The sequence below is a fragment of the Triticum aestivum genome, chromosome 4A (assembly GCF_018294505.1).
Source record: "Triticum aestivum cultivar Chinese Spring chromosome 4A, IWGSC CS RefSeq v2.1, whole genome shotgun sequence".
NCBI classification, from domain to species: domain Eukaryota; kingdom Viridiplantae; phylum Streptophyta; class Magnoliopsida; order Poales; family Poaceae; genus Triticum; species Triticum aestivum.
Genome location: NC_057803.1, coordinates 676,768,388 through 676,781,875, shown reverse-complemented (window position 1 = coordinate 676,781,875; position 13,488 = coordinate 676,768,388). Strand labels below are relative to the sequence as shown.

Below are 13,488 nucleotides of genomic sequence, written 5' to 3'. Positions count from 1 at the left end.
ACTAACCATGTTGAACTCCTCAACAGTTGGTTAATCATTGGGATAAAATGATAGAATCATTTATATGATGTTAAGTGCAGAATGGAGCACATCTACCAGAAAAAAGGTTTTCCTACCAAAAAACAAATACAGAAAATGCAACCAAATATTCCATGTTTTTAGTAATCAATTATTATCATGCAGAAAATTGACTATATCCAAAAAGGTGATTATGCATATCATTGTTTGCAGCAGAGGTGACGCCTGGGTGGCAATGAGTGGATCCTATAGTTATGAAGAACATCGTCGGGAGATGGCTTTGAGCCGGCGAAACATCAGTCGCTACTGTCCTAGCCCACCCCTACCTGCACTCCTCCCGCCGCTTCCTCGACACCACTGCAGACAATTTTGTCATTTCATTTGGTAATGGAACCTAGTATGCAAGAGGAGACAAAATCATTTAAAGAACAGAAAATCATTGATTTGGAGGATGAAAAGGGGATGACCTTAAGTAAATAATTTGTCCCTTCTTCAACTTGCCTATTCTTAATGGAAGTAATAATCTTTTGTACTGATTTTGTACCACTTCGTAACATTGATCTTCGACCAGCAGGAACCCTTTTCCAAAACCAATCTGAAGTTTAGCACCAAAAACTGATTAGAAATAAACATATACCAATTTATGAACAGAATTGATGTTGATCGTGCCGCCTTACATGACTCTAGTTGAGGTCTTATCTGGGTCAATGCTTCCTCATGCATCTTCAGTCCTCGAGATTATTGCTCCCTATTGACAGCAACAATAATTAACAATACCATGGTGTGAATGATACACATACATTCTGCACTGTAATATCTAAGCAATAGCCATACCAAATTATGACGAAAAGAATTTCTGAACAAATATATCCGCGTTAGAAACTGAAGTTTGATTGTGAGCAGTTTCCAGCAAATGAGGGGCCGACCATCATCACCCGCGTCCCCCTTTCCACGTCGCAGGCGGATCGACCGCGCCAGCTAGATCGGTCGGCCGCTAATTCATCTGCATCCTGAGCACCCGCTGGATCCCCTATCGGATGGGTCGGCTCCCCTCGCGCGCATCAGCTGGACCGCGTGGCGTTGGATCCACTCGCGCGCCTCGGCTCCCTCGCTCGCCTAGGTGCACTCGATCCCCTCGCGTGCCTGGGCTCCCTCAGCGCCTCCTCTGTTCGACTCCCCCGCATCCTATCGACCGCACTTGAACAACGAGACAGATCAGAGTGGTTAAATGGGCTGGCTCAAGCGGCCCAATTGTTGGAACCGCTCTCTCTCTCTCTTATGGATGGAGCACTTTTTCTGGCGACCAACGCCCCGGCGTCTAAACGCCTCCTTTATATTCAGCACACAGACTACATCACGTCTCACACCGATGCATCAACAAGCAGTACACGGGGGATATTTATACCCAGGTTAACACACACACCAGCACACTCACGTACTCACGCAAGACCCGGCCACCACCACACGGCCACTAACTGCATGCACTCATCCACTCCTAAAAGCGCTCCACTAGCTAACTAACCGAGCCATGCACTGCCATGCACTAACAACCCATAACTCTAGCTAACAGCCGCTGCCTTACGAGCCGGACCTAGAGCGCCCGCACGCACCGGACACCGCTGCCACAGGCATGGCTTATTGCCAACCCTCACCCCCTAAGCCATGACCTCGTCGTCATCGAAGTTGTTGCAGCTCCTGTCGTCGATGTCGCCACGACCGTGATCTAGCCCGCGGATCCGACCTGTCGCACTGACGTCGGTCACACCGTGCTCCGTCACGACTCCGGCGACACACGCCAAGCTCCATCTTCACCGGCGACACACGCCTGGCGTCCCGCACGTCCCGCACGCATTCGACGAGCCCGACGAGCCCGACCGCACCAGTGCGTCCCGCACGTCCCACGCGCATCCGACGCGCCCGACGAGCCCGACAGCACCAGACGCTCACCGCGTGCCGCCTCCGCGTCCGCCATGGTAGCCGCCAGCGACAAACGCCGGAAGGATGTAGCCGAACTCGAGCACGGACTCGAGCACCACGGTGACATACGCCTCCTCCCAACGTCAACCGCACGCTCGTACGCGCACGCGCGGTCCCGATGCGCCCGACGCTTCCAGTGCGCACCCATAACACGCACCGGTCGCGTCCGGCTCGCCGCCGCGTCTTATTGCCCTGCACCGCCGCGGCCTCAACCGCAGCGCAACACCTCCATGCCGCCACGCCGCGCCACCGCTCAGGTCCGCCGGAGCCGCCGCGGCTCCGTGCCATGCGCCTCCACGGTTGTCGCACCGAGCCGCCGTGACCTCTGCGCCACCATGCAGGTCCTCCACGACCTCCTCGTCTTCGCGACCACCGTGCTTTTCGCACGCACGACATCACACCGCATAGCCACGGACTCGCCACGCATCGCCGGCACCACGCGCTCGCCGCGCGCCTCAGCGGATGCCTCCATGTCGGTCGCGCACGCCGTGTCCGCCGCGGCCACCGCGGTCTCCTCGCTGCGCCGCGCACCTCCATAGACCGACACACGGCCCGGAGCTTCACCGCGCAGCCGCCGGCGAACGCCGCCACCGCCGCCACGCCTCCGACACGGCAAGCACGCCCAAGACACCAAGCTCATGATACCAATTGTTGGAACCGCTCTCTCTCTCTCTCTCTGATGGATGGAGCACTTTTTCTGGCGACCATCGCCCCGGCGACAAACGCCCCGGCACGCCCCGGCGTCCAAACGCCTCCTTTATATTCAGCACGCAGGCTACATCACGTCTCAGACCGATGCATCAACAAGCAGTACAGTACACGGGGGATATTTATACCCGGGTTAACACACACACCAGCACACTCACGCACTCACGCAAGACCCGGCCACCACCACACGGCCACTGGGTGCGTTTAGTTGCAAGGGCGGTCATGAATGGGTTGGGATCGTTCAGAAAATAGACATGTTTGGTTATAAAGCACATGAATGATTCGAGCCAAAAAAAGAGAATATGCCATGAAGATGCTGAACCGTTTCACCCAACCAAATCGGTCGAATCAAATGGCCACCCTTTGCATGCATGACTATGTGAGCATGACTGATGGTCCCGTCCTAAATAATTAGCTCACCACTTATATTCAGCCAAACACATGAATTGAATGGTTCAATCCCAAAAAAATTGAACGGTCCCAACCCATTCATACTACACCTTCAACCAAACGCATCATAACTGCATGTACTCATCCACTTCTAAAAGCGCTCCACTAGCTAACTAACCGAGCCATGCACTGCCATGCACTAACAACCCATAACTCTAGCTAACAGCCGCTGCCTTACGAGCCGGACCTAGAGCGCCCGCACGCACCGGACACCGCTGCCACAGGCATGGCTTATTGCCAACACCAATTAACCAGAGGCCTCGGTTTTTTCTTTGAGAGTAGCAGCCCTTAGGACAGATGGGCCAGGACGCTGCAAGAATTGGGCCGCGACGCTGCATTATGCTACATCAAGCAGATCTGACGGCCAGGAGTGATTATATCAACAAAACGGACGGCCACAAATCCTAATGACGTGAGAGAGCTCGGTTTGGGTGCGGTTATACTGTCCTTAAATAAATAAATGGCAAATCAAACATTTTTATGTCAAATTTAGTTCCCGCGAGGGTGTTAGTTTCTTTTAATAAGCGTGGCAAATCCTGGCAAAATATTGAACATGACAAGGATTGGCCATGCTTGCTACAAGAAATTGTCATTTTCCCGACTGCTAAATTCGTCATAAAAAAGTTGGATTTGCCATGTTTAAGAATCTGACGCTTGATTTGTATCAAAATCCTTCTTTATAACTTCTCTGCGCAGCATATCAATTCGTCCTGCTGTGCTCCTTCCTGCTTATCGGCTTGCGATTGCATTTGTTCGTGTGATCGTGTCTATCTTTCCCGGATATGTCAGCCGTGGTTGCAGCTCCTCCGACCTTCAGGCCTTCCGTGAGTTTCATAGCCCCCTGCCGTCTTTGCAAATGCCGCCGCCCCGCCCGTCAGGGGCCGTGGCCTGGGGCGTGATAGTTTGATCATTCGTTGACTGTAGCTAGATGAACACTACTTGGCACTGTTTAATGTTGTAGCTAAGCCGTTGGCCCGGGGCGTGTTCGCAACCTGGCTATGCCACTGCCGCCCATGCATCTTCGACCTGAAATCCATGGTGCGCTCCTTGAGCCTTTGATACAAAAAAGAAAGAAAATAAGCACAGCTCAAAAAAAGAAGAAGCAAATTCTGCGTATATTTCTAGAGGATATGCTATCACACATGACAACCCAGCTTTTTATTGAAGCAGCATAATCACTTGGAACACCAGCTTCTCACAGTGCAGTTCGACAACAACAGTAACAAAAAACCACCACACTCTTCAACAACAACAACAACAACAACAACAACAACAACAACAACAACAACAACAGCAACAACAACACAGAAAACCTACAACACAACGAATAACAGAGATCATAGAAATACGGGAGTCTTGGGTAACACTCTTTCGAAAAAACAGGACCAACTCCCTTTATTAGCCGCTGGTTGGCTGGCTCGTTCCATGACACTCGTCGTTCAGGTAGCGAGTGTGGTGGGGAAGCAACTGTCGTGCATGCAGCCGAGCACGTCGCGGTAGTCCCTGTGGATGGTGAAGTTGTCGTAGACCTTGCCGTCACTGCTCCTCTTGTACTCGAAGAGAAGCGAGGAGTGGTTGAAGGCCGTGAGCTTGGTGAAGCCGTAGTCCCGGTCCCTGAACACGCTCCACTTGGGGATGGCGGTGGTGTAGCTCGAGAGGTGGCTACCGCCGCCACCCGCCACGACGAAGATGGTCCCATTTATGGTGCCCGAGTAGTGGCTCTGCTCGCTGGTCGTGCACTGGTTCTGGTAGAGGGGGCATGTGCGCTCGTAGTTGTGGACGTGGCCGAAGATGGCCAGGTCGACGCGGTACCGCTGCCACAGCTTCTGCAGACTCTCCCGACCCTCAGGCTCATCGAAGGAGCCCTGGGCGGCATACTTCGTGTCGGAGGAGTATCCCAGCACCCGGTGCGCTGTGAAGATGAGCCACGGCTGGTGCTTTCGGTCCACCGTGGAGAGGCACTCCTCGATGAACTTGTATTGTGGCGTCCCCTCCCTCCAGTCATGCTCTGAGTCCGCCACGCAGAACCGGAACATGCCGTAGTCTACCTTGTACCTTGAGATTATTCATGATCAACCATTTCATCATTTCCTAGTATGAACTTTGCATGAGATCGACTTTCGTAGGGATTGTAAAATGTGCGTACCAGAAGTTTGCTCTGTTTTCTGCTGGGTAGTAGTACATGGTCTCGGCCAGCACACCGCACTCGCCACCAGAGGACTTGACGTCGAAGAATCCACCAGTGTTGGGCCAGTCCCTCTCGTGGTTGCCGCTTGCAATCATGTAGGGCTTCTTGGCACTGATGGGGGCGACCTGCGCGGTGAACTGGTCCCACTGCGAGATGTACCCGTTAGCGTAGGGCAAGTCGCCGATGTGGAAGACCATGTCATAGTTGTCCAGATCTTCAATCAGCGTGTCCGTCGTGTTGAGTGACCCTGGCTGGTAGTTGGCGTACTCATTTGATCCGTCCCTCTCCGCCTGAAAATGAAAGCAGCAAACCATGTAGCACACTTGTTTTCATTTACACACACACAGACACACACACACACAGAGAGAGAGAGAGAGAGAGAGATTTATGTTATGTGTTTCTAAGCATTTGACAAGACTAAAAAAAATAAACTTCTTAAGAGTGAGGTCCACTGTTTTGGCGATGCTTTGATGAAACAAAAATGATTATGCTCAGATTTTACTTGTGTAGTGGGTGTTTTCCTTTCAGATATTTAGAGATTCCTTTACACTTCAAGAAGCTTTGCAATGCTGATTGGCAGCCAACTGAGGACAAAGCTGAAAAGAGGGAAGCTGCATGGCAAGGAAGCTTGCTCTCCATAGGGCACGTTTAATTCTTGTTGAGACATGTTTAAGTAATATTAATAGCTACTTACTGTCCTTTTTCACATGCCTAAAGGTGTAGGTAAGAGGCTTGATATCTATCATGCTCGTATGGTTTGGCAAGAGAAGGATGGGGGTGAGAAAACAAGACTTGTTAATTGGTTGGATGTTTGTCAGCGCAGAAATCAAGGCGGTTTGGGAGTTAATAATCCTGAAATTAAGAATATTAGTCTTTTATGTAAGTGGCTTTGGATATTCGAGAATGGAGAAGGGGATTGGCAGGAGATGATCATAGTAAAATATCTAAATAGGAAAACTTTGACTCGGTGTGAGGCATCTTCTGGCAATTCACACTTCCGGACTGGTTTAAGAGTGTTAAAGGTATTTCTTGTCCTTGTTGTCTAAGGGCATCTCCAGCCGTTGGCCCCGCAGGAGGGGCAAAAAATCGCCCCCTGGGGGCGCACCGGCGCTAAACCGCTCACTGGGGGCGTGACCCCCCCCCCCAGTCGTGGCGCCCACGGTTAGTCAAAAAAGTCAAACACGGCGCAAAAACGACTCAAATTTAACGCAAACATCGGCGAGTTCGTTCAAACTTAAACATATTTTACAAAAAAGAAAAAAACTACCGCGGGCTACCCCCGCCGTCTCCCTCGCCGCCCGCCCACGCGGTTCTACATGCCGAGGAGGCGGTAGAACCGCGTGTAGTCACCGCCGTCGTCGTCATCATCGTCGTCGTCGTCGTCGCCGCCTCCGCCGTCCCTGCTGCATCCCTCCCCCGGTTGGCGCGGCGGGTTGGACGGTCCGGGGGCGTCGTCGTCGTCGTCGCTGTCGAGGACCACGATGCCGTGCTCGTCCTCGCGCCCACGCTTGCGGGCGGCGATCTCCTCCAGAGCTGCGGGTGCGCGCGCTGACCGGCGTGTCTTGGGGCTCCGGCTTGACGGGGCGAAGGCAGGGCGAGCCGCCGGACGAGGAGGAGGACCCCCCGGTCTCCATGCGCCTCGGGGTCCAGGAGCTTCCCCGGCGGCGTGAGAAGGAAGGGGGAGTGGGGTACTCGAGGCGCGGCGTGTTGCCGCCCTCGATGTACTCGAGGACGGCCTCCAACGTGCGCCCGGGCACGCCCCACCACAGATGCCGGCCGGCAGCGTTGAGCCTGCCGGAGGCCACGACGCCGTTGGTGGCCTCGAGCTGCTCGGCCTGACGGCGGCGGAAGTAAGGTTCCTAGAGCGGGCTGTCAGGGGCGTACCGTGGCCCCTCCCTCGCCGCACGCGGCAGGTTCGAGAGGATGCGTGCGATCTCCGCACGCCGCGCCGCGCCGGTCGGTACCGGGGGCACCGGCACGCCGCCCGTGCTGATCCTCCACGCCCCGGGCACCCGCATGTCCGGCGGAACCGGGTACTCGGCCTCGTAAAGGAGGCGAGCCTCGTCTTCATGAAGATGGCGGCGGCCGAAGCCGTTCGCCGCCGCGCCGTCGCCTGGAAAGCGCTCGGCCATGGGTGTGAACTGGGGACGGCGAAAGAGAGGAGAGGAGAGGGAGGAACGACGGCGGCGGGGGAGTGTGAGTCGCCGAGTGCGCCGGGGCGCTTCATATATAGGCCAAGGCGCGCATGTCACCGTGTGTACGCGTGGCGGGCGAGGGAGGGCGAGGGACGCGCGTCGTCCGGTCTTCACTGCGCCGCCCGTGAGGCATCAATGGTGCAGGCTGACCGGCGTGGCAGCGCGGCCGCTTTGGCATTGATTCGCCCCGGGAAACGAGGCTATGAGGACGACGAAGGGCCGAGAAGAGAGCCGTGTCGCTGACGCGGCGGGCCCGCGGCTTTTTCGCGCCAAAACAGTTCGCCCGGCGCCCCCGGGCGCCCCCCAGCGCGCCGGGTTCGGGCTGGGTCCGCCGACGCTGTTTTCGGCCCAAGCCGGCGAAAATCGGGCTCCTGGGGGCGCGACTGGGCCGTTTTTTCGGCGCCGGCACGAAAAAAACGCCTGGGAAGGCCTTCCTGGGGGCGCGGCTGGAGATGCCCTAAGGGTTGTGGGGAATGGTTGTAAAACTAGATTTTTGGTGGATGCTTGGCTGAGTAACAAGCCTCTCTGTCAACTATTCCCTCTGCCAGAACATTATTGTTGCTAAGGTCTATCACCAAGATTTTAATTGCATAACATTAGATATGTTTTTATGGGGAAACCCTTACTATGTGGAATAAAATTTACTAGCTAGATTTGTGTAGTCAGGTCACCTTGACTGAGGAACCGACAAAGTTAGGTGACTCATCTCAATTAAATATCTATACCAATATATTATTGCTAGAAATAACGTATTCCTATATTTAGATTGCTTTGGAGGATGAAGATGTATCTGAAAGTGAAAGCGTTAGTATGCCTAGTGATCAAAGTAAGGATCCTAACCAAGGATAATCTTAGTAAAAGGGGGTGGACACAGCCAAAAAACTGTGAGTTTTGTGATGCCGAAGATAGTATTGATAAACTTTTGTCTAGCTCTTTTGCTAGGTTTTGGGGGATTGTGATTTGTGGGGGCATTAGGTAACCCCAAAACGCCCACATCTTTCTTTGATTTGTGTAGCATGTACCGGAAATGATAGAGCCGTTCTATTTATTGGCTTCATTGCTTTGTTATGAACTATTTGAAAAACAAGGAATAAATCTGGTTTCAACGTGTGCTTCCTGTTGAACCTACTAATGTAACTTTTTAATTTGTGTGCATTGCTGGACTCGGGGACTATACTATTTTTTTTGAATGTCACCGGGGGGGGGGGGGGGGAAGAAATCCTCCCCACCTGAATTGTATTCATTTGTTGCCTATAGGCTTTGCAGCCTAATACAAGATAGGGCTCAAGTGAACCAGAAATACAGGAGGCACAGAGAGGAGAAATAAAGCAAAACAACACACCAACAACACATGGCGTGGGGGGACACAGTACAACAAGGGGCACCACCGGCGCTCGTACTGCAGCGGCGAGCCGAGACTAAACCATGACACTGCCCCATCGACGCAATCGAAAAGCACCGGGGCAACCAAGACTGCACAACGCCGCGGCACCACCTGTGTCGTGGGGTACATTCGAACGGTTACGCCGGGCCAAGACAATGCCACGGCACCTATGTGCCACCGGTGTAGCCGAAGGGCATCACCAAGCATAGAACTCCGCGAAGCACACCAAAACATCACAACAGGGGGGCACCACGAGTGCTCGAACTGCAGCGGCGAGCCGAGACTAAGCCATGACACTACACTGTCGACGCAATCGAAAAGCCCGGACAACCAAGACTGCACAACGCCGCGACACCACCTGTGTCATGGGGTACATTCGAACGGTCACGCCAGGCCGAGACGACGCCACGGCGCCTGTGTGCCACCGGCGTAGTCGAAGGGCAACACCAAGCATAGAACTCCACAGAGCACACCCTAAACATCACAAGACCGGGGGATGAAGACAGCGCCATCAAGATGGAAACGACGGGAAGCGTCGCCGCTGTCCCGACCAGCAGCAGCTGGCCGACCATGGATTTCTCCCAAACCCCCGATCACATCCTCCCCCCGAAGAGAGGCAGAGCAGCCGCCAATAGCGCCGGGCAGCGCTGGGATTGGACGGCCCCAGATCCAGGTGAATCCAACCGGCAGCGACGCCGGCAGGCACCCTTAACGCCGAGCAACCAGCGGGGACCACTGGTGCAGAGCCCCTGCGGGTAAAGCCACGAGCAGCGACACCCACCGGGGGATCTGGGAGGTGGAGGGCTCCCAAGCGCAGGAGCCACGACGCCACCCTCGTTTTGGCAAGCGCGGAGGAGCACAGTGACGGCAGAACAGGCGGCGGCGGATGCGGAAGACGCGACAGTTTTGGATTTGTGGGAAGGCGTGAAGCGGAGCGTCCGGCCGACGAAGGATAACGGCGGCGAGCGGTGAGGATGGGAGCGGCGGAGGCCGGCGCAAGGCGCAGAGCGGGGGGCTGGGCCGCACCATCCAACCAGCAGGCCATGGCGGGAGGAGACGCCACCGAAGCAGCCACGAGGCCCAGACACGGAGCCACTCCGAGGGCGCCGGAAGCCCGCAGCCACGACGCGCCGTCCGGAACAGGAAGGAGACGCCGGCCGACGCCGGGGAAGCGGGCCAGAGGATGCAGGGACCAGATCTGGCCGCCCCCGATGCAGATGGGGAGAGGGGGCAGCAGGGACAAGAAAACGCGCGCGCGGAACGGATCCCGCCGCCGCCAGCCTTCGCCGGGCTTTGCCCAGCGTTGTTTTGCCGGCGGCGGCGAGGGGCGGTGGTTGGAGAAGGGGGCTGTGGCGGCGTGGCGGGTTGCCCGCCCGAGTCGCCTCAGAGACGACGCTGGGGGGGGGGGGGACTATACTATGAAAAAGGGAATGCAAAGTATGCTTAGCCTATACTATGAAAAAGGGAATGCAAAGTATGCTTAGCGAAGTAGCTGGAAGGCTCTCTTAGGTGGCGTATGATATCTTCGGAAGGGCACATGGTTGGGTACCTAACGTTCGAAGATTGTGCCAATGATGCCTATTGAGCCTTTGATGTCGAGAGTGTGAGCTAGTTTTGTCTGATATAGATGCTAGTTTGGCTTGTTTTTGCTAAAATGTTATGTTGCATCCCCCTTGGATGTGGTTTTGATGTCTAGGGTGTAGGTTTTATAGCTCCCCTGACGCGTGTTTGCATTGGTTTCAGGCCAGGGGCTTTTGTAATGGTTTGATACTCTGTGTTCAAGACTCCATTTTCTTAATGAAAATGTGAGCCGTCAGCCGTGTGCCCCCTTTGCTCGATTTTCCATTCTTTTTTACCTTTCCCATATCACCGAAGATGATAATGCGCTGCAGCGAGCTCTGCCCGGGGGTCGGCGGTGCACGGAAAGTGTAGGGCTTGCCCCACACCACCGTCCCGTCGGAGAGCTCATGCCCAATCTTGTACGAGTACTCTTTGTTGGGCCACAGGCCCCTCATGAACGCCGTGTGGATAAACCCGGGGTCTCTCCACCCAATCGACCGCGCCGGCTCGCCTGGATAAAACAAAACAAGAAAACATCAATCGACGGGCATTCTACACCGCCGACGTACGGTATGCATAGATATAAAACATCACAAATCAGTTGACGGGCACTCCACTCCACGCCACCAACGGTCTGTACGTACCGCACATGCTGCCGCGGTTGAAGGTTAGGGTCCCGGCAGGAGTGCGGGTGGGGCTCCCGACCCCGCCGCCGGGAGCCACCATGCCCCACTCCACGAACGGGTAGGCCTCGCCGAGGTCGTAGCCGCTGGTCCACGTCACAGCCATCTCGTCGTGGGTCTTGCCCTGTGCCAGGCGCGGGAACACCGGCGCCTTTGGGTTCTTGAACGGCGACAGCTTGGACATGCTTAACAACTTGGGCTGCAAAGAAAGTTCAAGTGCACAACAGATCAGGCGTTCACGTCGAGCAGTTGAGATTGTGGCAGCAGGGTGGCTGGAGCCTAGAAGAAGTGTAGTGGTTAGGTACGTTTTCGAGGCCGCCGCTGAAGAGGGCGAAGGAGAAGTCGGAGCGCTGGTTGATGACCTGGAACTTGATGCTGCCCTTGCCCCAGTAGAGGTAGTTCGCCTAGAAGTTGGCGTACTGATACTGCACCCACTCACACACACACAAACCGATCGATTCAGCTCAACCATGGTGAGGTGATGAAATCTCAAGAAAATTTCTTGGTTTGGTAATTAATCAACGGACCTTGATAGGCGCCGTGCAGAGCAGCGGCTCGGTGGGGTACCTCCTCGGGTTAGGGCATGAGCCCTGTCTGCACACGCACAAGAGATATCAGACATCCACGATGGTCGATGCCAGAGAGGATCCACCATGGGTGGAAAAGGCTGAATCTATTGCGGATTTGGAATGTCAAGCAGAGGGGGAATAATCTCAGTTACATGAAATCGGCGGGGGAGAAGACGGCGACCCAGTCATCAGCGGAGGGGTTACTGTGGCTGTATTCCATGGTGACCCATGCAGTGTCGCCTTCCTGTCAAATTTTTGAGTTGGTTGCTTAGTTTTTCTGAAACTCTGTGGATTCGATCGATTATGACCAAATGTTTTCTACACCATATATATCTCTCGAGCTCTGTACGTACAAAATAAATAAATAATTGTGCTCAAACTTATGTGCACTGTTTGAGCAGAATTTGTATTTTTGTTTGTACTTTCCCTACTACTAATACCTGATCGCCTTCGCAGAGCAGCGACGTCGCGCGCACGTACGCGGAGCTGTCCAGCTCAATGGTGGCCTTGTGGATGGCGATCTTGGACAGCGGCTGGACCCCCTCCTCCTCCGGCGAAGAGCTCGCCGTCGCCGCCATGGCCAGCGCCGCCGCCAGGACGACGACGTGCGCCATCCCCATCCCCATGCTTCTGCTTCAGCTGTCACTCCAAGCTAGCTAGGCTGCCACCGTGCGTGCTCCATGGTGGTGAGATTCCATGCATGGTGGCCGGCCGGCCTATATATATATACATGTAGCGGAGCGGCAGTAACATTATGTTGGAAATTGGTCACTGCTGGATGGTAGGTGGTGGTAGCACGCGTTATTAATGGTGGTAGCCTCTCGTGGAGCACGCGCACTTACAGCGCTCATGCATCTCCTGCCACGCACGTTAATTGTTAGGGCCAACCGTCCCGGGTCAGTGATATCGGCCTGGGTTTGTGTCGTCCGATGAAGGCCCACGCAGCAAACTCTACTCTTTCTCTTGAAACAGACTTTCGCCCCGCTTTATAGATAAACAAATGACCATACACCTGAGTCCCATCCAGAGTTATAAATGAAGAATTCTGGGGCAGCAGCACAAATACGGTCAATGAAAGAAGAAGAAACATAAAAGGCCTCCAGGGGCAAGCTACGAAACAGGCGAACGGTCGGATAGCCGGCGCGCGGAAGACACCAGAGCGTCCAGATATAGCTGAAGCCGGTCACGATCCCTCGGCCTTGTGAGCGGATGTCAGTGCTGCAAGAATGTAAGAAATTTGAAGAACGAGTCAGACGCACGCCGCGGGAACACCCGCTCAATCACCACCTTATTGCGAGTAGTCCAAAGGGTCCACATCGTAGCCGCGAAGATGAGCCAGAACAGTCGGCACTTACGGCCAACCTGAGTGGCCCTTACCTGCAGAAACTCTGCAAGGTCATGGGCCTCCCACTCTGGTCCCAGAGCCTCATGAACAAAGCATCAAAGTGCCTGCGCTGTTACACATGAGAACAAAATGTGCGTTCCCGTTTCCGGGTCGTGGCAGAGAGGGCAAAGGCCATTGCCCGGGCCATGGCGTTTTAGCACCTCGGTCCCCGAAGGTAAACGATCTCTGAGAAGTTGCCAAACGAAAATCTTGATCTTCAGGGGCATATGCGCCTTCCACAATGGGGATAACCACTGGAGAACCGGCAACCGGCATAGCGCCTGATAAGCCGAGCTAATGGAGAATTCTCCCCAAGGAGAGAGGCTCCAAGAAACAAAGTCAGGATCCTGGGACATAGGAAGAGGGACTACT

At 54.7% G+C, this 13,488-nt stretch overlaps 1 pseudogene; it reads right to left on the bottom strand.

Annotated features, from left to right (window-relative positions):
- Window positions 1-4,417: 4,417 nt before the first annotated feature.
- LOC123088061 (nucleotide pyrophosphatase/phosphodiesterase-like) lies at window positions 4,418-12,406 on the bottom strand (annotated as a pseudogene).
- Window positions 12,407-13,488: the final 1,082 nt, after the last annotated feature.